Below are 27,102 nucleotides of genomic sequence, written 5' to 3'. Positions count from 1 at the left end.
CCCAGTTGAAGATTTTTAGAGTATTGCTATTAACTGAAGAATCTGAAAGAGACGGACTTAACAGAGAAGCAATCGCAATTAAGAGTTTATATTTTAAATATTACTTCTTGAATATGACTCCACTACTTGAGAAACTTCCCAGCTTAAAGATGTATATGACGGCATTGGCTGTCCTTATTTTTAAATCTGTTAACATCACTTGAGAGTGTTCTATAAAATTTAGAATGTGATTTTCCTAACGTGTAGTCATGTGTATCTTACTGAGGGAGCGTTTTGTTTAAATATCATTCCTGAATAAGGATTAAAATATATCTACCATTATACATTTATGCTTCATGACCAAAGACAATGTCAAGTATTTTAATGTGGTTACGTTTAGCCAAAATGGGAATTGCTGTTCAATGGGTATAAAGTTTCATTATGCAAGACGCATAAGTTCTACAGATTTGTTGTACAATATTGTCCTTAGTTAACAATACTGTATTGTGCACATAAATCTTTTCAAGTGGAAAGATCTCATGTTAAGTGTTCTTACCAAAATAAAATGAGTTAATTTAACCTCTTTATAACTTTAATACATTCTAGTGATTCTAGATTTCCAGAAAGTAAAATAATCTGTGAAACTGCCCATACTCACTATTATTAACTATTCTTTTTCTAGTGCTTGTATCAGCCACAAAGATTTTGAATAATTAGATATACCTTCTACTTCGAGTAGATATAAGTTGATATTAAAAATAGAACAGAAAAAAGACAAATAATATTCATAGGGGAAGGCAACATAATTATTGCCTGTAGCAAGAACTATTTCAGTAAAATGGTGACAGTGGAAGCCAAATTGGAGTGAAATACAGAGTGAATTAAAGGTAAGAATGTGGAGACAGCCATTTCTACAGACCCTGTTTCATTCCAGACTTATCCTGGGTTAGCTCTAGCTCACAACACATCCAGGGTCACCCTAATTCTCACCTCAGTTCCATGGGAAGAAAATGTCAGAAGATTGGAAGCAAAGCATCCTGGCTCTAGTCCAACCCCAAGACTAAGAGAAATGATTGGAGAAGTAAAAGCACTAAATCTAAGCTCATATGAATTGGGTCAATATTTTTTTAAACCTTGCAATATTAAGTTATCTCATAAAGTTCTATGTAGGTAATTTTCTAATAAGCTAGGAGTCAACTACAAGCTCAGAAAAATAGAGGTAACTTGATGCCAACAGAATTGGGGCAAGGAGGTGTGAAGGAAGCCAAGGGGAGCAAGGAAGGGGAATTAAAGAACCTGTCCAAAGACAGGATGTGATTAAGCAGAAGTAAAGCCATCACGACTGAGCAACAGGAGAGCCAGTGACACCTGGCCAGGCAGAAGCACTCAAGGTGAACAGGGGCATGAGAAACTTACACCATGTTGGGTATAAGTTATAGTGACAGAAGTCATGTTGGCTCGAGTCTGGGCTTTTAACCACATGCATACAGCCCCAAATATCTCTCGCCTCCCCTGTGAGCTATCATTAGTCTCATTTTACATATGAAGACTTGCCTTGGACACACAGACAGTAAGTGGTAGAACCAAAATTCTGTCCCAGGCCACTTGACTCAGGCCCTGCAATGCCGTTCTGCAAGATGTGAGCCCGGCCAACCTCACTCCTTCCTGCTGTGATGAATCATTAATCAGAGGTGGAGACTGGACCTCTATAGACCCGGAAGTCAGAACAACGTGCCGTTCTCCTGATCATATCATCTTCCACAGCTGGGATCTCGGGGGGAGGCAACCCTCATGAGGTCACCAAATCACTCACTCAGCCCTGTTTCTACTCCTGATACAGCAGAAAATTCCTCAGCATAGCTCTCCTGCTGAAACATCTCTTTCCATCACCTTAAGATCATACCTTTTACAGGAACTGAACAGCTAAATCAGCTCCAGAAGCAAACCAGAAGTACCAGTTGGTGCAGAGAGAGAAAGTAGTTCCTTAACACCCGCCCTACTTCCCCACTTGGTGTGGCACTTGGCCTTTAAGGCTTTTGAATCTTCCCACCTATTACAAAGTTTGCGCAGTGGAGAAGAACAAGGGAGGCGAGCGAGCATCCATCACATGTAATTGCATAACATCTCTGACAGAAGCCACTTTTGTCCTCATTCATTGATCAAACACTCACGATGACCCATGGGCTCTGACATGCAAACAGCAACCAGACTCCATGCAGACTGATGGATCAGGAAGTCAGCCCGAACTGGGTATGCATGTGCAGCTGGATTTTCACATCGTTGTGTGTCTGTGTGTGAAGCTGTGTGTGTATCCCTAAGAGACAGCTTGCAGATTCTCCAGCCTTGACTGCTTACTTCCTCTGGTCTACCCTTCTGGGTACAGGTTGGTGCTTGAGAGAGCGGGACACAAGTATCTCATTCTGCTGAGTGTCAGGCAACATGAAGCATGATGTCTGGGAACCAATTCAGTTTGTTTGCATCTTTATTTCAACTGAAGCTCTTCCGTTCCCACACGCCCCAGGGATGAGGTTCTCGAGCGTCCCATGAGGCCTGCTGGAGCTATTTTCACGGTTGCTAAGTAATGCCAGGTCTGCTTCAAGCCTGGTGAGCTCACAGCTATGCTGGGGCGGTGTCTGCTGGTGATCTGGGTTTAGCATTATAACAAATGTAAAGAGAAAGGAAAGTGTGTGGGCAAACAGCACACGTAAGAAGTGACAATGTGATGAAGGATGAGTCGATGTGGGGCCTAGAGCCAGGAGAAGCAGTGAGCACCATGGGTAGCATCTACTCTTTCCAGGTATGAGCTACGCACCATGGCACACACGAGTTCATCTAACAGGGATGGCACAAAGGCAGGAGAGGCAGCTGCACGACAGCAGATGCTTGTCCTCTTGGTCACTGCTGTATGAGCTATGAGCTCATGCAGTGCCTGGCACTTGGAAAGAACTGAGGAATTATCCATCAAGTAGATGAATCACAGTGTTTAAAAGCAGGAAAGAGCTGTAGCTGTCATCTAACCCAACTTTCTCATTTACTATATGAGAGAACCACTTGGAGAAACTCCCCAGATAAACCCTTCAGTCTAGTCCTCGTACATACCTAACACAAAAGGAGCCACCAGAAGAACAAAAAAGTTGCAAAAAGAAGAGGGTAGTGGTGTTTCAACACAGCCCTTCCCAAGGCACAGGATCTGGGCATCCACTGGTGACCAGGAGGACAAGATGGGAATCATGCCTGTCTGCCAAGGCTCGCCAGGGCCTCCCATCCCCACTGCTACCGCCCCCTGCCCTGATACCTCGGGCCTGGGCTGCTGCCACAGGCGCTAACTATTCACCCAGCCTTCCTCCCTTGCTGTCTCTCTCCCAGACTGTTCTGATAACACAGTAGCACTGGTCCCTCTTCCAGCACCCAGCCCTTCCCATCGGCCTGTCTGGGCTCTGTCCCAGCCCCACCAGCCAGCGCTCCTCCTGCAGACTGTACACCACCGCCCCATGTTCACCCAGCTTCATTCGCCCAGAGCCCCAACACCTGCTGCCCTTGCGAGAAAAGACCTCCCTGCGCTGTCCACACACAGCTGATGCAGAGTTGACTGTGAGCCTTTGACAAGCACCCCTAGGTCTTCCCTCTGCGGTCATGACTTCCCTGAAGACTCTGCTTCCCCAGGGAGCCATCATTTCCATTTTCGTCAGGCTGATCACTTCTGTCATTTGGATTTCTCAGGACATTTTTTTTAATTGTGGCAAAAGAAATGTAACATGAAATTTGACATTTTTAACCATTTTAAGTGTATAGATCAGTGGCATTAAACACATGTACATGGTTGTGCAAACGTCACCACCATCCACCTGCAGAACCATTTCATCCTCTCACACTGAACTCCGTACTTATTAAACAACAGTTTTCCACACCTCCTTTCCTCCAGCCCCACATATAACGGAATCATGCAATGCTTGTTCATTTGTGTCTGGCTTATTTCACTTAGCGTAACATCTTTAGGTTCATCCAGGAGGTAGCATGTATCAGAATCTCACTGCCATTGGAGGCTGAGTAATACCCCATGTATGTGCCCGCCACACTCCGTTTATCCGTTCACCCGTCAATGGGCATTCGGGTTGTTTCTGCCTTTGGCTATTGTGAATAAAACGCTGCTATGAACATTGATGTATGAATACCTGCTGGAGTTCCTGCTTTCAATTCTTTCAGAAGTAGATTTGCTGGATCATGTGATAATTCTAAGTTTTTGAGGGCCTGCCATACGGTTTTCCATAGCACTGCCCCATTTTACATTCTGAGCAGCAATGCACAAGGGTTCTAACATCTCCATGTCCTTGCCAATGCTTGTTTGTTTTGTTTTTATTTTTGATAATAGCTCTTCTAATGACTTTGTGTAATTGTGGTTTTGACTTGCATTTCCCTAATGATGAGTGATGCTGAACATCTGTTGATGTGCTTATTAGCCATCTATATAATCTTTGGAGAAACGTCTACTCAAATCCTTTGTCTGTTTTTTAATTGGGTTGTTTTTGTCATTGAGTTGTAAGAGTTTTTTTTTTTTTAATATTTTCTGGATACTAATCCCCTATCAGATATATGATTTGCCTATTTTCCTCTATTCCATGGGGGAAGAGTGCCTCTTCACTCTGTTGATCATGTTCTTTGATGTGCAACATTTATTAATTTTAATAAATCCAACTTACCTGTTTTTTTCTTTTGTTGACTATGCTTGTAGTTTCATACCTTTAAAAACCATTGCCACATCCAACGTCATGAATCCTTTCCCCTATGTTCTTTTCTAAGAGTTTTTTATTTTTAGCTCTTAAATTTAGGTCTTTGATCTATTTTGAATTAATTTGTGTATATGGTGTTAGGTAAGGGTCTAACTTCATTATTTTGCATGTATCCAGTGTTCCCGATATTATTTGTTGAGAAGACTTTTCTTTCTCCATTGAATGGTTTTGGTACCCTTGTTTAATGTCACTGATCATATATGCAAGAATTTATTTCTGAGCTCTCTATTCTATTCCATTGATACATATGTCTGTCTTTCTGCCACTTTCAATCTGTTTTGATTCCTATAGCTCTGTAGGAAGTTTTAAAATCAGAAGTATAAGTCCTCCAACTTTATTGTTATTTTTCAAGATTGTTTTGGCTATTTGGGGTCCCTTGAGATTCTTTATGAATTTTAGGGTAGATTTTTCCATTTGTGCAGAAAACATCATTGGTATTTTGATAGGAATTGCACTAAATCTGTGAATCCTTTGGGGTAGTGCCTGGGAAGTTTTGAAAACCTTTTCCTGTAGCTATTGTGTTTATGTATGAATGCCCTCTTTATCCAACTAGATGGTAAACTTCTGATCATAGGAACTGTGTCTTCTGTCTTTCCTGTCTCTCACTGCACAACACCAAAGGCACTAAGTCATAAACAAAACGAGGAATGATTATTCCTCCAACTAAATTTTTTCAAATGGGAAAAACTAGAAACTATCAGCTACTACCCATAAAATCTTCTAGCTTTAGATTTCTTCAAGCTTTCTAGTGAATGACTTAGAACTGATGAAGAAAATAAGAGGGATCACCAATCCCTGTCATATCTGGAAGGCACCGACTCCCTTCCTGGAGCGCTACGTACAGCTGATTCCATGACTGCTGGCCACACCAGGGAAGCCAACACCTCTTCCTTCCCTGATAATTCCAATCAGTGCTGCAGTTTGGACCTGACTGTTCGTAAGAAACCCAAACAGAAGGTAATACCTAGACTGGGGGAGCCTTCGCTGATACAATTGGCACACTGTGGGGTTGGTTGTAATTGTTGTATTTATCTACCATTTGGAGCTTGCTAGATATCAAGGGCTGAGTAATAAGTGGGCTTTCCATGCATCTTCTCAATGCTGGGGAACAGTCAGAGCCAAAGGTCATTGTAAAAAGGAGACAGATGTGGCATCCCGTTCTCAAGTGAGTGGAAGACCTTCAAGAAAGAAGCCCAGGTGGGGAGCACCCATGTATTTCAACATGCAATGAAGCATGCTAGTTACATACCAAATCAAATTACTTACACATTAGACCAGTGTTGTCAGCTTGCATTGGCTTTGAGTATGGGTTCTCTCTGTGATACATCTATAGTAGCAGCCTTTAAAAAACCAACAATAGATCCCTTCTAAGGAGAAGTCTGCAGAGTTGAAAGTGCACAGAGAAGCAGTGGACCGGACTTGGTCCCAGCACACTCACCCACCACAACTGCCAGGCTTGGTTCCAGGAGTCAGGACCAGAAACTCTTCCTGCGCCGCAGCTCACACCCTGAGCTAGGCCCTCCAGGACCAGTGGAAATTCCTGGTGGGGAGTGTTGACAAGTTAATTACGAGTCTACACTGTCTGTGGTGACTGCGAAATTGCCCACAAGAATTGCATGGAGCCAGATGTTGCTGCAACGCTGAGTGATGTGTCAGATGTGCCAGACATCAGGACAGTGCCGACTTACTGCCACCGCAACCGGAGACTGAGGTTACACAGTAGTTTCCCTTGACTTAGTTGGCATCACATAGACCAAACAATTGATTGGTTGGATAGATTTTTACTTTTCCATGAGACATTTGTTCTTGTATAACCTAGGTGTTGAGATCCTAATGGAGCAAGGATAAACGCAGTGAGCTGTAGTCATCTATAAACCTGAGCTTCTGGAGACCGCAATTTGTGTTTTCTACCATCTCTCCATTCAGCAGACCACCTCTTCCTCTCTTAGAGCTCCCTATTCCTTGCCAGCACTTCCTGAAGAACACAGACAGCCAGACCTCTGTTGTTATCCTCCCTCCACCTCTGAGAACACTGTGTGTGCTCTTAATTTGGACTGATCTCCATGTAAATCAGGTCACTTGGATCACAGATAAGCTCTCATCTGATCAGAGACTGTACCTCTACGTTCAACCAGCCAAGAGGGCAAATATATGCTGAGAGAACCAGGGTGGATAGGGAATGAGTGCACTCAATCCAATCTCACTACTGTAAAGTAACTCATAGTGAATGCACTAGTAATACGGCTCTCTCGTGTCATTTTCAATAACCAGAGAAAATATTTACATCTTCGGGTCTTAAGTGCTTATTTGTCTCAGTGGTATGCATCCTAATCCTTCACTGTCTTCCTTGTGCCAAGAGTCTGAAGTGCAAACTCCTTCCTTCATGAGTCAAAGGCTTCCAAAGTGTTCCCTGGCCCACACTCTCCAGTCCAGCCTGGCTGGCTTCCTCACTGCCCTTCAAACATGCCTACACATTTCTGCTTTTGTGTCCTTGCACGTCACGTTCTTCTTGCTGTGCCCCCATGCCCACCACTACAAGTTCCTGCCAACTGCCCAGTCCTGGATTCAGCTCCAGGTGATCTAAGAAGGTTCCACTGACCGCCCTGGGTACTAAGGATCTGTTGCCATCTCTCCCACCTTTTCTAGATTTTTATTCTTTTACTACTGTTACGGGTTGACTTGTGTCTTCCAAAATTTATATATCAAAATCATAACCCCAGTACCACTAAATGTGACCTTATTTGAAAATAGGGTCATTGCAGGTGTAATTAATGAAGTCAAAATGAGGTCACACTGTAGTGGCTGGGTCCCTAATCCACTACTACTGTTCTTATAAAAGTAGGAAATTTGGACAAAGAGTCACACACACAGGACAACACCATGCAAAGATGCAGGTGGAGATCAGGGTGATGCAGTAAAAGCCAAGGCAGAGAGCCCGCGATTGACAGCAAACCACCAGAAGCTAGGAGAGAGGCCTGAAGCAGGCTCCCCACACAGCCCTTGGTGGAAGCGAACCCTGCTGGCACTGAGACTTGGACTTTCAGCCTCCAGAGCTGTGAAGCAACAAGTTCTATAGCTTGAGCCACCTGGTTCATGGTGCTTGTAATGGCAGTCCTGGGAAACAAATCTAACCACTTATTAGTTATGTATTAAAATTAGATTTAATGGTCATTAAGGTCTCAATACATGCCTCATACAGACGTGGGTGCTTTACATGGTTTTTTCCTCATTTAATTTTTTTTCTTTTGTTTTTGAGACAAGGTCTCACTCCATTGCCCAGGCTGGAGTGTGGTGGCACAATCATGGCTTACTGCAACCTTGACCTCCCAGGGTCAGGTGAACCTCCCACATCAGCCTCCTAAGTAGCTGGGACTACAGGCATGCACCACCATGTCTGGCTAATTTTTGTATTTTATTGTAGAGACGGTCTTGCCCTGTTGCCCAGGCTGGTCTTGAACTCTTGGGCTCAAGCAATCATACTGTCTCGGCCTCCCAAAGTGCTGGGATGACAGATGTGAGCCACCGCACCTGACCCCTCATTTCATATTTAATATACTACAAGGTAATGGTAGCATTCCTGCTTTAAAGACAAAGCTAAGATCATACGCCAAGTAAAAAGTTGAAACCAAGCATGCCACGCTAGGCATACTGCTTCATGCTGCCTCTCCGCTGTGCTCACCTGAAGGACTAGCTTTCCATGTGTATCTTCTCTCACAAGGTAGACTCAAGTTTCTTGGGGAGAGAGATAATATCTAACCCATGTCTGAGCCTACAAAATGGCTAAAATCAGACATTTTCTGTAGTACTTGATAAATATTTCTGTGACAAAACACATTCTGTGCATCATATCATTTTCATCATCCTAAGCATCCATTTTTATGTTTACATTATCTTCATGCATGTCCTAGTAGATTGGAGTAGGGGACTAGACAGCTGAGCTGAATTGCTCGGGCCTGTTTCCACCCTAGTGGCTCCTCTGTGGTCCCCTAGCAGCTTGGTATCACATGATAGACACTGCCTACGTCTTTGTGGCTTTTTCTAATCTTCATTCCCTGGGATTTGAGGAGCTTGGGATTCCAAGGACACTGCTCACCAGAGTTTCCAAGACCAGCAGCTTCTGTGGGCTCCAGGCCTCTGGCCTTGGGAATGAGTGAACACGGAGCCATGGAGGCACCCAGCTGTGCTCTCAGACAGCTTCCTTTCCTCGCCACAGCTGCCTTTGAAAGGTGCCTCCTTGCAGAAGCATCTGACAAGCCCCTGCACACAATGTGACCTTGTGTCCCTCCACTACAGTCGGACAGGGCCCCCCAGTCAGCCATGCTCCCTTCTATCTTCAAGAGTTGTCTTCTTATGTGTGTGGAAGCCAAGACTCTTCTGCCCAGAAGTCAGCTGGCACCAAAGCTGCAAAGAAAGGGGAGCCACTGCTCAGGAGAAGAGAATGTGGAGCTCCCAAGGGCATCTGTGAGAGAAAAGAGGAAGGAAGAAAGACAGGGAGGCTGAGGAAGGGCAGGCAGGCCCATCCTTCAGGGCTTAACACACTGACACGTCCTCCGAATCTTGAGTAAATTCTACTAACATCCACAGTGTGGTTAATTTCTTATGGAAACTTGTAAAGAAGCCAAACTTTGTACCTAGCAGATAAGAGGCAAAAGAGAAAGAGTGCCTACCATGGAATTGAGGCAACAGCTATATCCAGGCAGCACTATGTATTTAAAAGGTGAAATGAACTATTAAAAAAAGAGAGAGATATATTAGGAAGTAGGAGAACATATGCCAAAGGAGTCTGTAGAGTCAGGGAAGGCCTGTCCAAAGAAGTGGATATGAAGCTGAGGGCTAAAGGGTAAGTGGGAATTACTCAAAGCAAAGGATAGGGAATAGTGTTCCAGAGAAGGGGATCAGCACATGCGAGGGCTCTGAGGCATGTGCTGGGAAAGGAGTCTCTAAAGAACTCAAATCCAAACGGGGGGCCAGAACTGCCTGTGTAAGTACCTACTACCCAGCAATATGGTATTTTTAGCAAAGATCACAATGATTTCAAAACAAAGCCAGGAATTACTCAGAGACAATAGGAAAAAGTATTTTTCTTTGAATTAAATGAATATTATTTGAGGCTACGTAGAGGAAAATTAATAAAACTTACAGACTACACTGGAACAAGGACCCTTTTTATAGGTGTTTGCCTTCACACATGATTTCATCCCAGCAACTGATATTCCTCAGGTGAGTGCTAAATCTCAAGAACTTAAAAACACAGACATGAAAGTCAAGAACTGAGAGGAATTGTCCTCTGGAGGAAATGGAGTCCCAGAGAGGAGAACTAACCTGCCCATGGTGGCAGAGCTAACTAGTAGGAAGACTGGAATTGGAATAGGAACGCAAGTGTCTTGACCACCGGCCTAGTGTCATGCTCCAAGAGACCACACTGCCTCCTTTGGGAGTTGAGACCTTGTATTGCCTTGGATTTATTTCAGACGCCAAAGCCTTGGCCAGTTTTCTTCCTTCTCAATTCTAGAATATATGAATTTTCTATTTTCTACCTATTCAATGCATGCAAGCTTTTCAGTACCAATGTATTCAAAAGGGAGCTACTGCTGTTGTAAGTAATTTTTAGGAGAAGAATTAAAATCAGAAGAAGAAAAGGAGATAAAATAACGTTCAGTTCAATACGTCAGCTTGAACATCATCAATCTACATTCTCTTCTGAAACTCTATTAAAATGGAAGTAGGAATTTTGAACTCATGAGAAGACAAAGAGAATGAGAGAAGATGGCAACAGACTGGAGACACAACCAAACTTTGGCCGATAGAAAATGGATGAATGAATGGGACCTGACTTACCAGAGGGGCGGAACTGCAGCACAGGAGACAGGAAGCAAGGCAGTCTGGGCCACAGAGCCTCAAAAGGGCTCAGAAACGGGTGGCACCCAGTGAACTGAAGGTGGAGAACAAAGTTCGAGAATGTGTTGAGAATCTGTATTAGGAGGAGTGAGAGGCCTCCCCCAGCCTTTCCCCTAACCTGCAGATCTGTTTCTTCCCAATACAATACGGGCAGGAAATAGGGGAACAGGGAGGTTGTGGGCTTGGAGATACCATGCATGACAGAGGGTAGCGGGGACCATGCTCTGTGAAAGTGCGGGATGAAGAGAAAGTCTACGGGCTGAGAGTGAGCCGCCCAGCTCACACATCCCACCAAAACACTCAGGCCGGGAGAAGTCGGCTTGCACCCTAGTCAGGAGCTCCTCCCTGGATAAATGGACCGGTCTGAAAGAAAAGACCTACCATCAGTTGCAGATGCCTCCTGCTCCCCCACCAGAAGAATTTCACCATGAAACTCCCCAGTCACCAAACTGAGACCCCACACCAGAGCTGCCAGTGAGTTTTTCAGTGCCTCTCTCTAAAATAATAGTGGCTAGTTGAGGTCACTAAATATTTTATGAAAGTCTCTAGCATGAGGACAGAAACTAAAATAAACAGAAAAATTAAACACACACACACACACACAACAGGGTCAGAAGGAGCAGAAAAAAACTTTACAAGTAAACTTTCTGAACATCCTCATACTGGTGAGAAGACCCAAGAACGGGATGTGATTAGAAGAAGGGCAGATCCGGAGAACAAGGGCTAGGTCCTGGGGACTGAAAGTTCTAGAGAAAGTTAAAAATACAAAACCAAAAAGCCATTAAGGGATTGGAAGGTAAAGTGAAGAAAATTGTCTGGGGCCAAAAGTTAAAGAATAAAAAACAGTAAAGGTAAGAAATTAGAAGGCAACTCTAGACAATGTTATATCTAATTTACAGTAAGATGGAACATAGAAAATTGAAGGAAATAAATAATTAAAGAAAGAATATAAGAATTTTCCCTAAAAGTAAAGTGAATTTCTAGAATGCAAGAGGCCTCGAAGGATGAAAAAGATCCACATAAAGACATGGAGCTATCAGATTTCACAGTGGGCAGGATAGTAAGATGGTCCGGAAAGCTTCCAGAGAAAGATTAAAAAAATTAACATAGAATGACTTAGGAAATAGAATTGCATCGAACTTCCCAAGAGCAACAATAGAAGCTAAAACACAATGGAGCAATGCCTTCAAAATTAAGTGCAGAATTTTTTTCCAACCTAAAATTCTAAAGCCAGCCTAACTTTCAGTCGAGTGTGAGAATACAATATCGACCTCTTTGAAAATTTACCTCCCATCTACCCTTTCTCAAGAAGCTACTTCTTCACCAAAAAAGAGTCAGGGAGGGAAAGAATAAAATGAGAAAAAGAAAGGTACCATTGTCTTAGTCATTCAGGCTGCTATGATGAAATAACCTACTGAGTGGCTTATAAACAACAGTAATGTATTTCCCACACTTCTGGGGACTGGAGGACCAAAATCAAGGTGCTGGCAGATTCAGTGTCTGGTGAGAGCCCACTTCTTGGTTTCTAGACGTGCTTTCTCACATGCCAGAAAGAGTGAAGGAGCTCTTTGGGGTTCCTTTTAGAAGGGCACTAATCCCATTCATGAGGGCCCCACCTGCATGACCTCATCACCTCCCAGAGGCCTCAGCTCCTGATATTATCACTATAAGGATATGTTTCAACATATTAATTTGGGGGAGACACAAACATTCAGTCTATACAGTAAGTGTTCAGGATTAAGGGGCTGGAATCAGAAGATGGGAAAGGTAATCCCTAGGATAATGGTGTAGCAGGTGCTGCAGGCGTGGGGAGCCAGTGGTGTGATTCACAGCAAGAAGAGTAAGGAAATACAGAGATAAACACCCAGCAAAAATGCTGAGAGTTGGAATGACACCCTCGCAAGGGTAGGACTTAGGGAAGAAAAAAGGTGGAACATGGAATGGTTTCGTGAGTCTTGTAACACTGTTTGACACTTTATGCATTACTTTGGTTAATTTTTTTTAAGTGGGGGGAGAACAGAAGGGAAAAGAAAAGGCATAATGAGAGTGAATCTTCATATAGTGATACCCTGAGGATAAAGAAGTGAAAGGATGTTAGCTTGGAGCAGAAATGGAGCAGGGACAGGTGGGATAGTCAGGCAGGCAGGATGGGCTTTTGCACCAAGCGCAGAGTGAGCAAAATGAAGGCTATAAAGCCCCGGTCTAAGAAATACCTGTCCAGAAATCATGTGCAGCTTAACGTGGATGACTGACTCATGCTTTTTCCATCCAAGTCTCTGTATCACTGGGATCTGGCAAGAGGAAGGCAGGCGAGGTGAAATCTGAAAGGCACAAGATATCAGAAAGGAGGAAGAAATGCAACCAAGGTCTGTGGATGGTGCGTCGCCTTCATACAAGCCTCATGACCTCACCATATCCCATCAGATCCACAACGAAGGTAGACCCTCAAGTCTGGCAGCACGGTGACTGCTGTTCAGAATAGCCCAAGTCATAGCAAATGTCATTGGCCTTTAGCAGACTGTCCTTATTTCAGTAATCTTTTATTTTTGAAACAGGGTCTCACTTTGTCACTCAGGCTGTAGTGCGGTGGTGTGATCCTAGCTCACTGCAGCCTCAATCTCCTAGGCCCAAGCGATCTTCCCACCTCAACCTCCTGAGCAGCTGGGACCACAGGTGCTTGCCACCATGCCTGGCTACTTTTTTAAAACTTTTTGTAGAGATGGGGTCTTACTAGTTGCCCAGGCTGGTCCTGAACTTCTGGACTCAAGCACTCCTCCCGCCTCGGACCCCCAAAGTGCTGAGATTACCAGTGTAAGCCACCATGCCCAGACTGAAATTTTGTACAAAGGGTTTTCATACGTTTACTGTGATCTAAGTCTCCAACCAAGTTTTGCCTTAAGATGTAACATTTTTCCACTGCAAATTTACTTACCAATGTTTTTGTTTTTGTTTTCCAAAACAGAGCCTTGAGTACACTGTGTTATTTACACCTTCCTGCTTTGCTCTTTTTCCTACTGCCTCAAATGCCTTCTTCCTGCCTACCTCCACTCTCATCTGACTAACCGGGACTCAGTATTAAGACTGCCCAAGCATCACCTTCCTCCAGGAGGCCTTCCTGGACCTCTCACCCTTCTTCTACTCCCAGTCCAAGGCGGATAAGATGACTTGCCTCTGTGCTCCCATGCATTGTTCACAGTTCATGGTTATTCTTAACCCACGGAAACAGAGCTATCTGTGACCATCTGCCCCCCAAACAGAACTATAAGTTTCAAAGATGAGCAGCTATATTTGATTACCTCTGTATCCCTAGCAGCTCATGTCACACCAGCACCAAAAGGAATAGCCTGGAGAGCAGTAACAGCAGGTGGCGGAAAGTCAAGAGCTGAAGAATCCATGTTGCTCCGTGAAAACAGGACTATTTAGACAAGGGGCTTCTCTCCGAGGCATACGGCTTGGCCAGCTGAGACCTGGCTGGAGTTAACTCCTCGGGCCTCCCGCTGCTGGGTGCCCTTGGGCAGGGTGTGAGCGGTGCAACCTTATGCACTGTCTTTGCTTCCCAGTTTTGTGACCTTGGTCAGGTTAGTTACATACTCGCAATCTCAGCTTCCTCATCTGTAAAGTGCGGAGAACAATAAACTGTGCCTGGCAGGGATGTTGGAAAGATTATCAGAGGGAGTGCATGGCAAGTGCCTTTGCTGAGTGCCTGGCACGGAGGGAGGGCTCCAAAACTGGTAGAAGATATCGTGATTATTGTTTCTAACAAGATACCAGGAAACCACTGGAGGCTTTTAAGCCATATAATGACACTTTTGCCTTTGACAAAGGTTACTCTGGCAGCAGGGTGCAGTATGAATTGAATGGGAGCAAGAGTGGAGGCAGAGAAAGGGCTATTCCCACAGGCTAGATGAGAGATAAGAGGGCCCAAAGCAGAGCAGAAGCAGGGCCAGAAGCAAAACCTGTTTTCTGCACACCCCTTGGCCTTCTGTCTCCTGTTTGGCAAACCCACCTCCCTACAGAGCCTCCCTGCCAGAATCATCAGGAACCTGTGCTGAGAGCTGCTCTAAGGACCAGCGCCAAAGCAATTAAGCATGTAACAATGCATTAAAATGGAAGGCAGGCTGGAGGAGAGGATAAACACAATAGCCTTCCCCAGCAGACCCAGAAGGCCCTAACCTGCATCCATAATCTCCCAGAAATGGCTGCAACCCAAATGTCCAAAGGAGAAGGTTTCAGTGAACCCCCATACAATGCACATGTACTCACAGACACACACATATATGTTTCTGAGATGGTGCCAGACTGAGGGAGCCCAGGCCAGCTGTGGGATGTTTTCCAAACTCCCAGGACCAGAGTTCCCATACGCTTGAGTGCGGGTGGGAGTGGAATGCAGGGTAGGAGAGGAGGGTCCTTCACCCAATAAGCCTCTCTGTAGATACTGGGCTCACGTGTTCATTCCCGATTGGAAACACATGCGCTGTCAGGCCAGGCAGGAACCAGAAATCAACCACATATAAAAATATTACCTTGCACAGACACTTTCACTCCATGATCTCGCCCCCCTCCTCCCCAGTCTCCCTTCACTTCTTTATTGGCAATGGGGCTTGCTGGGGAGAGACAGGCTCCTGTGCCCCATAAATAATAATATGAATGGAGACTGTACGTATGGTTTGGGTCTCTATTTCTGAGTCATTCTGAATGCACCTGAAGTTGTAGCAGCCAAGGGAGAGATTTTCAGTGGCACACAAAGCCTACTTTGAGAAATGTGGAATGAAGGCTTCTCTTTCTTCTGGAAGGGAGATGACTCAGTGTTTTGTTTTTCTCATAGTGCCACAAGGTGATAGCACCATCTCAACACCTGTAGTCATAACTTGGAGGGAAATTCACCTCCGAAAGCATGTAGCTGCCTATAGAATCTCAGAGCAAAACTGTCTTTCAAGCAAGGGCTTTCAATCTAGAACCCCAAGATGGTATCAAAAGATTCATGAGCATCTTCAAACTTTTACATCGTAATGGGTTACACCTGTGTGCACACATCTATTTTTTTGAGAAAGCCCACAGATTGTTGTCAAATTCCCAACAAAACCCATTATTAAAAACGTTTAGAGCTACTGACTTTGCTGTTAACTAGCCCTGTGACCTCCATCCTCATCTGAAGCTTGAATTCTCTCTGTATAGTTTCATTCATGCAATAATCCAATTTATGCTTGAACTCCTCCAGTGATGAAAACCTGACAGAATAGCTCAGTAATTGAGAACAGGGGTTTGGGAGGAGATGCTCCCATGCCCAGACCCTGGTGCCGACACTTTGTAACTTCATGACTTTGGACCAGTATTTCAGCCTCACTCATCCTTGGTTTCGTTGTCTATATAAATGGATTGTAATACCTCTTAGCTATTTTTGAGAAGATCAAATGAAATAATGCATGCAAACCTTTGAGCACACACAGGGGAGGTAGTAAGTGTACCGTAAAATGGTCACTGCTATTGCAGCATCGTCATTATTATTAGAGAGACAGCTCACTACTATGCTCAAAAAAAAAAAAACAAAACAAAACAAAACTCCTTTCTGTTTTTCCTTCATTGCAAAATTCTTCACCTTAATGTTGAACCAAAAACTACTTCCCTGCAGCTTGCAGTCAGTCATTGGTCTTTACTGGCACCTGGCATGCAGAACAAGCGATAGAGTTCAAAGCAGTCTGTCCTATCATTCATTAGCAGCATGCCAGGAACACTTGCATCCACAAATAATGTGTTCATAAGGAAGGGAAAAATTAAAGATGGAGAACTTTAGACTCAAGATAACAAAACGGGTTTTTTGTTTGTTTCATGAAGACATTTTGACAATCAAGATATACAGTTTTAAGTGGACTGTTTTAAAATTTAAACATCACTGAGTAAATCCAGCATCTGTTCACATTTACCATTTATCAAAAGATCTTTCCCTGTGGCTTCTATCAGCACCAGCACTGTCATTAACACAGTGTTTTCACTAATTCTTCTAGACCCTTCTCTTCCACTGTAACCATAAATGAAGCCACTCAGACAAAGTCAGTGTGTTACACACGACACTTTATGTCCTCCCAGAGCACAGCCAGTTTCTGTTCCTCATCCGCTGTTAAGCTCTGTGAGAGCAGGGGTAATGCCTGTCCTGTTTCCCTTCGAGTCTGTAACACCTCCCACAGTATCTGGCTCCTGTTAGGAACTTACTAGAGAGTTGTTGAATGAATGAATGAACCAGCTTACAAGGAACAGTAACGGGTGCAAAGTAAATCATGTCCTTTATTAATCCATAGTGCTATATCCAATTTAGGTAAGAAAAATGTGTGTTATAATTAAAATGAATTTAAGGACAGGTTTTGTATTTTCTCACTCCTGAAATCATTTGTTTTATCAGCTAAACACCCACAGATCTTGAAGTCATTCATTTCATCATCTGCTTTTATATCCTTTCAGTCATTCTTGTTTTCTTCTGGGCATTGAAGACTGATAATCCCTAGTCCCTAGAGATGTCAGGTCCACAGCTGAGAGCCATCAGCTACCCAATATATTCCCATTGTCCTTCTCTGGGAAGAGCCAGGGTGTCCTGAACTGCAGGGTTTGTTACCACCTTTAGGGAGCCAGAGATTTAAAGAAGACAATATTGAAGAGATATTGTAGACCACTAAGTTCGGTTCTTTCTGATACTTAAAAGGTCTTTAAGAGTAGGTACCTGGAGCTATATAGTGTTAGAAGCAAAAATAGTACATATGATTGAATCATGTGGTCTAGAAAGAAAATATTAATTCTCTAATCTTGGCAATTGTCTAGGATAACAAGACTGAAGCGATCCTGATTCTGCACACTCATTCTGGTCAGGGAACTGGTGGTGCTCTAGAAACCAAATCACCTTCAAAAATACTCTTATTAGTACTGATTAGGCTTAACGTAATACACTGGGCAAAAAAAGAGCCTCTGCCCTCAGTGATCTACTAAGAAACAAACACTTGAGCAGTTTTAAAATGATGATCTGAAATGACAATTTGAAAATAATATGGTGATAAAATAGGCAGCTAGCAAAAGAAATTTGCACTGCCAAAAATTTATTTAAAAGTTCAGCCTCGATGGGAAGCAAAGACATGAAAACTAAAACTTCAGTAAGACACAATTTTGGGGGTAATTAAAATCTGTAAAGATTCCAGAGGAAGCAAGGATGCAGTGCTGGTGACCACCGCGAGAAGCAGGCATTCCCAGCTGTGGCTGATGGAAGGAAAAGCAGACCAGTGGAGCCTTTCCAGAGAGCAATTTGGCAGCCTATTGCAAAAACCTTAATATGCACACCCTTTGACATAGCACTCCCACTTGTAGAAATATATCCTTAGGAAATTATTGGAGACATACATAAAGACATACATATGTGCAAAAATATTCATTGCAGCATAATTCATAATAAAAAGTAGGAAACTTTTAAATATCTGATGTTAGGGGATTTATTAAACTTCAATATATCCATACGATTGAATATTATACCTAAAATACTTGTATGTCACAAAAGAATTTTTACCAGGAAAATGTTTGCAATTTATTGCTAAGTGCAAACCCTAAAGGAAGAAAAGAAGCTTTCAATGCAGAAATTCAACAATACACCACCCTCCTGAGTTAGTTAACTCCTAGTTTCTTTTCAATCTTAATTCATTCATCCTCATCTCCTACGAGGTCAGTTCTCTTTATATGATGTCCTCAGAGCTCCATGGCCTCGCCTTCTTAGCGTTTCTCAACTATGTCAATAAAGTTGTAACTTGCATTTACTTGTGTGACTCTTTGATTAATGTCTGACTCTCCAACTAGACTATAGCTGAATGCGGGTAGGGCCTGTTCCTGGCACAGGATAAATGCTCAATATATTTTGAATGACACCACATTACTTAAAAATCTATATGTATGTGTACACACACAAAAGTGATGGAAATAATATTTCCACTGTTAATATTTTAATAATGAAGTCCCTAGGACTAGTAGGATGGTGAGTGATGTTTTTTCTTCCAGGTCTTCTGAACTGAGTATGCTATAGCACTTCAATCACTTTAAAAATAATAAATGTTATGGGAAAAATAAGTTTGCTAAATCAGCATAATGAGTGAGGTATGTCTTCAGAGGATCGTCCTTGAGCGTTTAGGAACACCTGGTCCCCTGAACACATGCAAGCAGGGCTGGGTAGAGGGTGGGAATTGTATCTGGTAGGATCTAGTATGTATGGAATCCTGAAGGAGGAACATGGAAGCTTTGGTCAGAGTTGGGAGAGACAGAGAAGACAGGGGCTGGGGCTCCAGGGTGCAGGGCAGAATGAGTAGGGGAACATCCGTACTGCCATTGCTCATTGCTGGAGTGAAAGGGGTCTGCCTAGAAGTGCTGGGAGGTGACACTGGAGAGGAAGGTGATGGAGAGACACGTGGTCCAGTATGGAGCCTGTAGTCAAAGGAGAAATCACTGGGGGTGGTGACATCCTTTGTTTAAGTTTAAAGAGGTCACTCTGACTGCCCTGCAGAAAGTGAACTGCAGGATCTGGACACAGCAGGGTCCATTCTGAGGCCGTTTCTATTATCTGGGCAGAAAAAAAATGAGGATCTGATATAAAACTTTGGCTGTAGGGATAGACAAGAAAAGACTGTTCAAGAGCTTCTGAGAAAAGAGAAACAGTAGAAAGAGTCAATAACTACATTCGATTTCTATCTTGGGTGACTATACGGATGGTTGTGCCATCAAATGAGATAGAGAATTTCAGGTGTATTTTAGAGGATGAGGAGATCCACTTCAGGCAGGTTGAATTTGAATCGCAGAAGAAACATGTGGGCTAGAAATTTAGACTTGAGCATCATCCACATACAAGTGATGGTTAAAACCTTGCAGGTGGATTAAATCACCCCAGAGGGGATAAGGATAAGAAGAGAAGTTGGTCATGAATGAGAACATATGACATATCAATATTTAAGGGGCAGGCAAAGGCAAGGAACTGTATAAGGGAAAGAGAAGCCATGTCAGAGGTATGGAACAAAAGACAAGGGAATAGAAATTTTGCAAAGGAAGAGTGATGAGGATGAGCAAATGCAACAGGATTTCAGTAAAAAATAGCACTGAAAAGAGTCCTGGAAAGAGTTGGAAGTTAGAAGGTGAGCATTGACAGAAATTTCCATAGATGTACCTAGAAGCCAAGCTGCAGTGGTTTGAAGAATGAATGCATTATGCAGAGTGAGATCTGTGACCTTTCTTCATTAGTAAAAGGAAAAGAGATTCGCAGGTATCTGGGACTGGGGAAGACAGGGTGAAGGCAAGAGTCTCAAGCCAAAGCAAGAGGTGTATGGGTTGAAAATAAAGGGAGAGTAAAGCAATATAAAATGAAGCCCCAAAGAAATCAGGAGGGAACTGGGCAAGGACACAACCTGTGGGTTAGCCTGTACTGAAGGAGGGAGGTTTCGTCTCTGCCTTGCAAACCAGTGTACCACCAGACTGTGGTCAGTGTATGAGATACAGCTATGCATATTACAGTTGCCAACATCTGCTAGGTACAATGCTGAACGAAGAGGTTTGCAAGGCTGCAGTTTATACATCAGCAACTCTGTACAACGTCCTGTAAATAAGAAGTGATAGACCACGCATAGTGTCAATGTAGCACAAAAGAAGAATCGTGTATTTCCTTAAACATGCTAGAGCTTTGCAAGATTATGTCAAAGAATGGAGTTACGGCAGTGAATACTCAAACAGTAACACCATGCTAATGGAAGACAGTGGATAGGTGATCATTAGAGATTTTTTTTAATACACACTGAGGCATTGCTTTTCTAATAAAGTCATTCCCGTATACTTATTTGCTGGTGTTATACACACGTTTGAGTCTTTTAACTTAATGGTGTGTGGAGAGCACAAAAAGGTTGAGAAAGCACTCCTTGCTCTCTGAGGCTGGAAGAAAGTTAATGAAGACAGGAATGGATACAGATGAGTTTATAGGTAGTGGAGGACCATGTCTAATCTCTAATGGTGAGGGTTAATTCAACCTCTTGACTAATCTAATTTTTCCATGTAAATCCCACAAAAATAAAGGTGAGTTTGGTGATGATAAAGGACATGGACCGCTTAACAGTTAATTCAGGAAGGTTCACCATAATGCCTTACCCAAGTGCAGTGAGACTCCCCTAACTGCAGCACAGTTCCTTGCATTCTTTTAATTTCCAGTGTGCATATCTTCTACACAAAATAGTTCGGCTGTACAGACATTCATGGCAGCGCTATTCACAATAGCAAAGACATGGAATCAACCTAGGTGCCCATTAACAGCAGATTGGAAAAAGAAAATGTACATACACACCATAGTGTACTACACAGCCATTAAAAAGAATGAAATTATGTACTGTGCAGCAGCATGGATGCAACTGGAGGCCATTATTCCAAGCAATTAACGCAGGAACAGAAAACCAAATACAGCATCTTCTCACTTACAAGCGAGAGCTAAATATTGGGTACACATGGACATAAAGATGGAAACAATAGACACTGGGGACTACTAGAGGTGGAGAGAGAGAGCACAAGGCCTAAGAAACTGACTTTTGGGTACTGTGCTCACTACCTGGTGATGGGATCATTCGTACCCCAGACCTCAGTGCCACACAATATCCCCTTGCAATAAACCTGCACAAGTACCCTCTGAATCTAGAACAAAAGTTGAAATTATTTTAAATAGTTCTGTTCTTAAATATATTCTGTCTGCAATAGACATTTATCAGGTACTTCCTGTTTTCCAGCATTTGACTTTAATTGGGGGGTCCACATAAAAAATTTCTGATCTTTGGAACAAATGTATTGATTCTAGAAAATAGTGTCCCTTATTAATTAATTTATCACCTCTTTATTAAAAATGCTAAGACGTGAGTTCAGTTGCGTCACTTCACTTTGGTCTAGTGTTCCTCAGTTCCAAGACCATTCTCTTTCCCCACTGCACATTACCTACCACCTTTATTATTTAGGAATAATATTTAAACCAATGCATTTTTTATTTTCCTTAAATGATTGTGCTCTTAAGCTTCCCACTTATAGAATCAATTGCTTTTGAAGACAGGCAAGTGTCTATCTACTAGAGCAAAGATGCAATGAGTATCAACGATGACTTTCTTGGGTTCTCAGCTGGACAACAGACTTTGTTGAAAGAAGAAAGATTCTCTCTAAATTCTGAACGCTCCCTGTAAGTATCAAAACCAAATGTGGTCAGCTTGGGTCATAGAGGATTACAAAACACCTTAATGTGCAGACCACACAGGCATCTGGACAGTTTGCTCCATGGGTTTCCTCCATCAGGAGACCAATGCCTACCCAAGTCTTGGCCTCAGGGTGGGGCAGGCACATGGCAAAAGAATACAGGCCCTGGATGGACCGAGTGGGAAGCTGAAAGCAAGAAGGAGACTGAGCCCCATTTCCAACTGGGACTCTAGGATGTGAAGGCCTCACTACCCCAAGACATACATAGTTAAACAGCAGATGGACTGAGATAGCCCCCTTTCCTTTTCCTCTACTGTTTCTTTTCTCTTTTCCTCATGATTCTCCACACCTATGCCTGCTGGCTAGGGAGATATTCAGAATTTCTAGTGAGCTCCAGGAGAAAATATGTAATTTATCTATCCTCAAGGCTTCTCTTATTCAGGCTCTGCTATAACTGCTTCAAGTTTCCTGAATTATTCCTTATTTGACATGATTTTCTCAACAGTCACCATCCCTCTCCCTTTGACCAGAATCCGGTTATCAACGCCTCCTTTATATAGACTCGAATATGATCTTTAGATGGGGTACTAGCACCATGTACAATGGGTCTGCCATTTTGCCTGCTCTGGTCACTACTGCTTGCAATGCAACCTAAGAATTCAAGCTCTATTTTATTCATTATTTCACAATGTGGGCTTATCTTAAGTGTGCAGTCAACCAAATTTCAGACCAGGTCTTTACCACCTGATACTCATGTAAACTGATTTTTTCTTTACACCAAGTCAGGACTTGACATTTTACCAGTTGAATTTCATCTTATTGATTTTGGCCCTTAATTCCAGTCTTTTGAGGTTATATTGAAATACCACTCAGTTCTAGCCATCTCTTATTCAACATTTTTATCAGTTAATTATATAAAGACATAAAAGATATACATATGAAGACATAAAAGATATACATATCAAGCTTGTGGGTAACACAGGAAGTCCTATATCCCTGGAGGCCTCCCTTTGGAATGACTCTAAAGCATTAATCAGCACATAAAAGAACAAGAGAATACCTCCCTTACTAAAGCACAACACAAAACTTGCCAAGCTTTTTGGAGAAAAGCTCCAGAAATATGTCTGGCTAAGGACTCAGACTGCCTTAACTCTTCAGTTCAGTGCACTGGGGTCAAGTCAGACAGACCTGTACTGGGGTGGCAGTTGTGAGAGAGTTACTTCATTTTTCTAAGGCTCAATTTTCTTATTTGAAAGTGAAAATCATGAAAGTAAGCACCTAATAATTCACCTATGACTATATAATAACTCCTGCATATCCAAGACGTTCTCATATCCCCACACCCAAAACACACTGAGATTCATTCCATCTGGGGAGATCCCCCCTCCACACACACACACAGGGAGGTACCTTCACCTACTACTGGCCTGAAGTCCAACAGTGCTTCCACTGTTCAGCGATCAAAATATACCCATAAGAATTAGCCTACTCATGGTAATAGGAAGTTTTTTCTTCTTGGCTGTGGTGTTTGACCGTTATAAATTCATTACACTCTAAACTTTTTATCTTATTGCCAAAGGTACAATAAGGCATACTCAGACTAACTCCTTGCTAAATTCTGCATGTAATACCTCTAACATATTTCCAGATTGACACTGACTTCCTATATTAGTATTCACTTGTCTCAAGATCCCCAAGCAGCAGTCTCTTTGAAGCCAATGTGTTGGACTTGGTCAATGAATAGTCAGTGTCTTGTACATAATTTCAATGATCATTTGCTGGTAGTTTTAAGTGTCCAGTAACTACATATTTTCTTTCTTTTCTTTTTCAATTTTTATTTTAATGACTCCTACCAAAAGCAGGTAGAGCTACTAGTAGTCAGAGGGTGAACTCTAGACAGACTACCTGGGTTCAAATCACAACTCTGCCACTTACCAGCTGTGAAACCTTGTAGGGATTATTCATTCTGTGTCTGAATTTCTTCATCTGTAAAGTGGGGTTAATAATAATATCCACCTTATACTCTTGTTAGGAGGGTTATGGATAAACATCTATAAAGATCTTAATGCTGATTGACATTATTTCTTGACACAAGTATACAAATAATCTCTACTTAATCTATTCTTTTTATTTAAAAGGTAAACACTCCTTTCTTCTAATTTGTACCACTTTCTAGGCAGCCCCAGAAGTTAGCACCAAGAAGTCTTCCTTACCTGTTTTCTTAATTAGTTCCTTTCTATTAGTCCTTTATGACCTTCCCATATCATTCATATTTTGGGGTCACAACTATATCTTTTTAATTTACATATATCACTAATTATAAGATGAATCCTCAATTTAACTAGTTTTTCAGAGGGAGTAATTTTAAAAATTGCTGCTGCATTATATATATATACTGTTTGTCCACATCCCAATTTGCAAAACCTAAATATATATATGTATGTTTTAAAGCAAATATCAGTATGTTAGACTCATATATATGACAGGTGGGGAGTTGAAGGAATGACAGAACTGCCCCACATATGGGACCGACTGTCCCACAACGCTCAGCTGGCCATCTTGCAAAGGCCGCGGATGCTACTGATCATAAAGGAGAACAGGTGAAAGAATTTGGATGATTTAGTATGATCCATTGTTCTTCAGAAAATACAAATTAAAATATTACTTGTAACATTATAGCTGTCTTTTAAGTGATAGTTAATCTTTCTGAGATTTTTAACTACAGTAAAATAAACATAACATTTACCATTTTAACTACTTTTAAGTGTACAATTTTACAATTTAGTGGCATTAAGCACATCCCAAAATGATGTGAAATCATCACCACTATCCGTTTCCAGAAACTTTTTATCATTTCAAACAGAAACTCTATATTCATTAAACAATAACTCCCAGGATTTTTTTTAACCCTTACCCCCAGCCCCTAATAACCTCGATTCTACTTTGTCTCTATGAATTTGCCTTTTCTAGATACTCATATAAGTGGAATCATACAGTATTTGTCCTTTTGTGTCTAGCTTATTTCACTTAGCATACTATTTCTAAGGTTTATGCATATGAATCCACATGTGATTTCACATATGGACCACAAAGCTCAGCTGGCCATCTTGCCAAGACTCTGGATGCTATTGACCACAGGGGAGAATGAGAAAAAAGACTTTGGATGAGGCTGGGAGTGGTGGCTCATGCCTGTAATCCCAATACTTTGGGAAACTAAGACAGGCAGATCACTTGAAGTCAGGAGTTCGAGACCAGCCTGGGCAACATGCCAAAACCCAGTATCTAAAAAAAAAAAAAAAAAAGAAAAAAGAAAAATTAGCCAGGAGTGGTAGCACATGCCTGTAATCCCAGCTACTCAGGAGGCTGAGGCACAAGAATCGCTTAAACCTGGGAGGCAGAGTTTGCAGTGAACCAACATCATGCCACTATACTCCAGCCTGGGTGACAGAGTAAGACTGTCTCAAAAAAAAAAAAAGAAAAGAAAAGAAAAGAAAGAAAGAAAAGAAAAAAGAATTTGGATGAGTTAGTATGACCCGTTGCTTCTTGGCTAAATTTCATTTTTTATTAAGGCTGAATAATATTCCATTGTATGTATATACCAGATATTGTTTATCCATCTATCTCATTAATAGACATTTGGATTGTGTCCACCTTTTGGCTATTATGGGTAAAGCTATAATGAAAACTGGTGTATAAGCATTTGTTTGAATTCCTGTTTTCAGTAATTTTGGGTATACATCTAGGAGTGGAATTGCTAGATCATGTGGTAATTTTATGTTTAATTATCTGAGGAACAAAAGGTTTCCATGGCAGATGTGACAGTTAATGTTCATGCTAGCAATGTGCAATGGTTCCAGTTTCTCTACATCCTCAACAACATTTGTTATTTTTCCTTTTTTAAAACAGCATTTCTCCTATATGAAGTGGACTAACTGCAGTTTCTATTTATACTTCCCTAATGTCTAGTGATGTTGAGTATCTTTTCATGTGCTTACTGGCCATTTATATATATTCTTTGCAGAAATATCTAAGTATTTAGATATTTTGCCCATTTTTGAATTGGGTTGTTGTGGGGGCTCTTTATATATTCTAGATATTAATCCTTCATCAGCTATGTAATTCATGTATATGTTCTCCCATTCTGTGGGTTGCTTTTTCACTCTCTTGATAGTGCCTTTTGGTGTACAAAAGGTTTTAGTTTTGATGTAGTCCAATGTATCTATTTTTTTTCTTTTGTTACCTGTATTTTGGTGTCATATCCAATAAATCATTGCCTAATGCAGTGTCACGAAGATTTTTCCTGTGTTTTCTTCTAAGAGCTCTGTAGTTCTAGTTCTTACATTTAGATGTTTATTACTTTAGGTATTTTGAGTTAATTTTTGTATATGGTGTTAGGTAGGGGTTCAACAGGATTCTTTTGTATGTGCATATACAGTTTTCCCATCACCATTTGTTGAAAAGATTGTCCTTTCCCCTATTAAGTGTTCTCAGCACGTTTACTGAAAATCAATTGACCATATACAAGAAGATTAATTTCTGAACTCTCTAGTCTGTTCCATCCATCTGTATATCTGTTCTGTTGCCCGTTCCATACTGTTTTGATTTCTGAAACTTTGAAATAAGTTTTGAAATCAGAAAATGTGACTTGTTCAACTTTGTTCTTATTTTTCAAAAATATTTTAGCTACTCAGAGTCTCTTGAGATTACATATGAATTTTAGGATGGGGTTTTCTATTTCTTAGAAACCTGCCATTGGTATTTGATAAGAATTACGTTATGTCTGCACATTTCTTTGGGTAGTATTGTCATCTTAACAATAGTAAGTCTAGCTGGGCGTGGTAGCTCACGCCTGTAATCCCAGCACTTTGGGAGGCTGAGGCGGGGGGATCACGAGGTCAGGGAGATTGAGACATACTGGTTACACGGTGAAACCCCGTCTCTTACTAAAATACGAAAATTAGGCTTGGGGCAAGGTGGCGGAGCACCTGTAGTTCCTAGGTCACTCGGGAGCTGAGGCAGGAGGAATGGCGTGAACCTGGGAGGCAGAGCTTGCACTGAGCGCGACGCACCACTGCACTCCAGGGGCCTGGTTGAACAGAGCGAGACTACATTCAAAAAAAAAAAAAAAAAAAAAAAGAACAAAAGAACAATAGCAAGTCTTCCAATTCATGGACATGAAATGTCTCTCCACTTGTTTACATCTTCTTTAATTTCTTTC

General features: G+C 42.0%; 1 long non-coding RNA gene across 1 annotated transcript in view; it reads right to left on the bottom strand.

Annotated features, from left to right (window-relative positions):
* Nucleotides 1-27,102, bottom strand: part of LINC02873 (long intergenic non-protein coding RNA 2873) — a 41,442-nt gene that overhangs the window by 1,653 nt on the left and 12,687 nt on the right. The window lies entirely within an intron of this gene.

The sequence above is a fragment of the Rhinopithecus bieti genome, unplaced genomic scaffold (genome assembly GCF_001698545.2).
Source record: "Rhinopithecus bieti isolate Rb0 unplaced genomic scaffold, ASM169854v2 scaffold_6481, whole genome shotgun sequence".
Classification (NCBI taxonomy): Eukaryota; Metazoa; Chordata; class Mammalia; order Primates; family Cercopithecidae; genus Rhinopithecus; species Rhinopithecus bieti.
The sequence above is the reverse complement of the archived record's forward strand: the minus strand, read 5'-3'. Positions and strand labels throughout refer to the sequence as shown.